Source organism: Stegostoma tigrinum, chromosome 15 (assembly GCF_030684315.1).
Source record: "Stegostoma tigrinum isolate sSteTig4 chromosome 15, sSteTig4.hap1, whole genome shotgun sequence".
Classification (NCBI taxonomy): Eukaryota; Metazoa; Chordata; class Chondrichthyes; order Orectolobiformes; family Stegostomatidae; genus Stegostoma; species Stegostoma tigrinum.
The window spans coordinates 38,226,012-38,231,276 of NC_081368.1; positions in this window are offsets into that span (position 1 = coordinate 38,226,012).

A 5,265-nucleotide genomic window follows, 5' to 3' on the forward strand; every position below is an offset into this window, starting at 1 on the left:
CCATCCCTTCCTCCCACCCCAAGCCGCACCCCCAGCTACCTACTAACCTCATCCCACCTCCTTGACCTGTCCGTCTTCCCTGGACTGACCTATCCCCTCCCTACCTCCCCACCTACACTCTCTCCACCTATCTTCTTTACTCTCCATCTTCGGTCCGCCTCCCCCTCTCTCCCTATTTATTCCAGTTCCCTCTCCCCATCCCCCTCTCTGATGAAGGGTCTAGGCCCGAAACGTCAGCTTTTGTGCTCCTGAGATGCTGCTTGGCCTGCTGTGTTCATCCAGCCTCACATTTTATTATCTTGGAATTCTCCAGCATCTGCAGTTCCCATTATCTCTGACACTCCAAAAGCTTATGTTTTCAAATAAACCTGTTGGAAGATAACCTGGTGTTGTGTAATTTCTAACGGAATTTATAGGTGGAGAGATTGTGGCATGATAATTCTAGGTAATTAAGAGTCTCAAAAGATAGTGCTCATGGTGTGAGTGGAGATTCTACAGGCTGCATAATAAGTCTTTGCAGGAGATCAAAAGTGTCAAATGATGTGAGTAAGTTGGGAATAGCTGAATAGCAAGTGAAGAAATGACCAATGATCCAATTAATTAAGGCAAAGAGATAATGACAAAAAATAATTTGGAACTTTGAAATAAACTAAGCCAGATTTAGAGTTAGTTCTAAACACAAAAGAATCCAAAGAACTGCAGATGTTGGAAATCTGAAACAACAGAAATTGCTATGAAAACTCAGCAGGTCTGGCAGTATTCTGTGGCAAGACAGCAGAGTTAATGTTTTGAGTCCAGTGACACTTTTTCAGAACTGGGCAGTTCTTCTGTTTTCTAGAGATAGTAGGAACTGCTGATGCTGGAGAATCTCAGATAACACAGTGTGAAGCAGGATGAACACAGCTGGCCAAGCAGCATTAGAGGAGCAGGAAAACTTGATGTTTCTTCTGAAGAAGGGTCCTGACCCGAAACGTTAAGTTTTCCTGCTCTTCTAATGCTGCCTGGCCTGCTGTGTTCATCCAGCTTCACAACATGTTATCTTCTGTTTTCTATTCTGTTCTATTTCTGTTTCTGTTTTAGATTAACTCCTTAAGTTCTGTGCTGGTGAATGGGCATAAAGAATTTGTCAAGCACCAGTCCATCACAATCTCTTTCACTCCAGACGTGGTGGTGGTGCCGCTCTTGAAAGTCTTCCTTATATCTACTATACCAGATCTTCTTTGGCTGGCCATGTCTTATTTTCCTATTTGATAGTGTCCATTCAACAGCCACTCTAGCAATGTCTAGTCCAATCCACAAAATCTGCATCCTGTCAGTCACAGTCTCTCTTTTTTGCACAGAAGGTGGATCGATTGTGAAAGGGACTGTCTGAGGAAGTAGTAGATTCATGGAAAATTATGACAATTCAAAGACATTTAGACAGGTACATGAATAGGAAAGACTTCAAGGGATATTGGACTAGTTTAGTTTGGAAAATGTAATTGGCTTGGGCAAATTGGATGGAAGGGTTTGTTTCTATGCTGTATGACTCTATGATTCTCTGTCACAATGTTCACTGCACACTCATGTGCAGAATTTCTTCGTTGACATTGTCTCTCCATATGATTTGATGGATCTTAGTGGTAGACGACATCTGACTTGAGCATCCTCTTTGGAATAGACTGCAGTTAGTACATGTAACATCCAGTTTCATAACCATGTGGTTTGTGTTGGATGACCCTACTGTGTCAAGATATGGGGCGACTGTTGATGCTATGTATGTTGTGTATAGCCATTGATTTTTCAGCGTTTGTTTGGCATTCTCAATATTCCTTTGCACGATAATAATGTGGGTCCTTTGAATGCCCAGACATCATTTCTCACAACTTATCGGTAGACCAACCTCAGTATTACTACACTTAATACTTGTGGCTGGGTCTCGGAGCATATGTTAGACTTTAACCGCCAAGACAATGCCATCTGCAAACTGTAGCTCTGTGAGTGTTGCCATTGGATACCAAGTGTGTACCAACCATCACCTTCCTCATGATAAAATTATGTCAAAAAAAGGAAAGGAATTGAGAGTGTATGAAAGCTTGCCATCCTCTTGTGATGATATTGAAGTCCATGGCGCCTTTCCTAGTCTTTATTCAACAGCTGGAGTCATGATATAATATTTTAAAGATGTTGGTAAACTACTCAGAATATTGTATTATGATGGAACAGAGTGATTGTTAATGAATGCTTATAGAAAGCCGTCTTGAAATCACTGAAATGGAAACCCTAGTCTTTGCTCAATTATGTTTTTGAGGGTAAAGAATCTGCTCACAGTGTGATCTAGCATCTCAGAAAGAGTACTGTGCTGAAAATAATTCCTGTTCCTGACAGCTGAGTTATACCCCTCCAGTTGTAGCTATGGAGTTTCTTTGGCAGCTTGAATATTAGTCATCACTTCCAGCATTCTGGTGTATTGTTCACACTGTCTAGATCTTGTTAAACAGGTTTGTGAGCTGTGCTGATATTTCTTAAATTTCACATGCCACGTTGTTTTTCACTCTCCTTAAAGGTTTTCACAGATGGCACTATCTACTAGGATATTGATTTGTAAAGTTTTGTGAAGCTGAGTCTAAATTGTCCCAATTTTTAGTGGCAGGTCTATCTACCATTCCCGATCCAAATATTGAATCAGGATCACTGGTCCAGTGTCAGGAGTAAACAAATCAGTTTATTCGCACTGATTCTTCTAGCCTTACAACCATTTCCAAGTCTACAGACCACTCTAGTCTCGTGCATGACCCAACTTCTGGAGATCAATGTATGGTTGGAAACTTCAGTTGAATATATTCCTGAATGATTGTTGCTGAAATGACCTCCTGGATCAACTACCTGACCACTCAAACAGGCTTTGATTTTTGTTTCCCTCAAAATTGTTACAGTTAATAAATTACATGTGCAAAGAAAATTAAAATCTTTTCAATGCCCCAACAATTTCCCTTCCAGATTTCTTGCAGCTAACTCTTCTGGATTAATGTTCAATTCATAGAGATTCCAACCAGTCCTGGAAGATTGGCAATTCTAGAAAGAATTTTCCATCATATTTGGGCAGCATGGTGGCTCACTGGGACCCAGGTTCAATTCCAGCTTTGGGTGACTGTCTGTGATGAGTTAGCACATCCTTTCCTTATCTGCATGGGTTTCCTTCCACAGTCCAAAGATGACTAGACCCAGGCCCGAAACGTCAGCCTTCCTGCTCCCCTAATACTGCTTGGCCTGCTGCGTTCATCCAGCTCTACACCTTGTTATCTCAGATTCTCCAGTGTCTGCAGTTCCTACTATCTCTGAAACAATTTTAACCCCACTGTGAAGCCTCTAAGGATGCCATTTTTCTGAAGAAGGGTCTAGGTCCGAAAACGTCAGCCTTCCTGCTCCTCTGATGCTACTTGGCCTGCTGCGTTCATCCAGCTCTACACCTTGTTATCTCAGTACAGGGCTCAATTGGGCAAAGGCCTCTTTCTGCACTGTAGGGATTCTAAGACCTCAGCTACTTTTTAAAATTCTTGCCTCTCTGTCCACCTCTAAAAATGGTGTAACTCACCTTTATCACTACATTTTCAACAACAGCTCCTAACTCTTCCACCGGACTCACATCTCAGTCATTTATTTGTCTAATCTTTCATTACCAATTGAGCATCTTTATACATTTCTAAATTAGAGGTGGTATATTGATGTTTAAAGACTTTTCTCGCACTTTTGATTGTGGACTGAAATGGGAAAAAGGACTATTCTCAAAAGCAAGGATTGTTGCATGCTTTAAAAAAAAGTTACAGAAACTAATTTTTGTATGTTGATGGCAGATGGGCTGGCACCAGGGGAACTGTAGAAAGTGAGATTCAGCCAGAAACAAATAGCTGATTGATTTGTGGACTAATAACCAACTGCAAATCACTAAGGTCATCTGCCTGCCAACAACTATGTGGTTGCTCAACACCATCCAGGAAAAGCAGTTGGTTTGTTTGACATCCAATCTAACAAATTCCACATTCACATCCTCCACCACAGAGGTAAACCAGCAACAGTATGTACCATACATCAATGCACAACAATAACATACTAATCCTTCCTCAGCAGTGCTGTGCAAACCCACTAGTTCAACCACCTAGAACGACACAAGCAGCAGACACATACAAACACAATAACTGCAAGGTTCTCTACATTGCACACAACAATAAAACCATAAGGAACAGGAACAATAGTAGGCCATTCAGCCCCTTAAGCTTGCTCCGCCATTCAACAGGATCATGGTTGATCATTCTTCATGTCTGGTTTCCTGCCCTTTCCCCATAAGTCTAACATTGAGGGTATCACCCACCATTCCTTTATTATCAATGCATCAAAATTCTGGAGCTGCCTTCTGTAAAAAGTGTACATGGGATAAATAATAGCAGTTCAAGAAAGCTTATCATTACCTTCTCAAGGTCAATTAGAGACAAGCCAAACATGTAGGTCTTGCACGTGATTCCCACACCACTTTAAGGGATTAGTTGCAGAACTTAATTTTTCAAACAAAAAAACATTTATCATCAGCATGATAGCACAGCTTTCATCCAGTTAAGCATCCGATGTTTTAGACATCCGATTATTGTAATGCACAGCAAGCTTAAGCAAGTAATTCTAAAACAGATTTGCCACCTTTAGCTCACACTAAATGGCAGCCGATGTGGTTGTCCACCCTTAGAGTTTCAATTGCAGTCAATGATGTGCAGTCACCTGGACATCTTTAAAACTACAAGCCCGCCACCAAAAGCTACTAATTAAAATGGAGGACTATTTACTACTCACAACTGTTTATTATGGGACTGTATTCGTTATTGAGTCTTTCAATCTTGTTATATTCTACGTTTAGCGAGCGGTAAACAGAAGCAACGCCCACATCCAATATATTCCCCGATGCTGTTTTCATGGGATTCTGAACAGGGGGCATAATATGCCAATTCTGGTGCAGGCAGGAGGCATAAGGGGCATTCGATTTTAGATGCCGAGCTATGAGGAAAGATTGAAGCTTTTCAACCGTGAAAGTCAGTCTAATAATGAAGAAGAGGTTGAACCTAGAAATATGACTTTAAACTACTCGAAAATAAACTTTCGAGCCGTATCAGAAAGGCTTTGATCGACATTTGAAACGGGCATTCAGTTAGAGTTCGCAAGGCAGATTTTCTGGAAGCATCAGAGAAACAGTAAGCTCGTGCCGTGGGGAACAGGGGGGTTTACAGCATTTTTTGTTTGTTG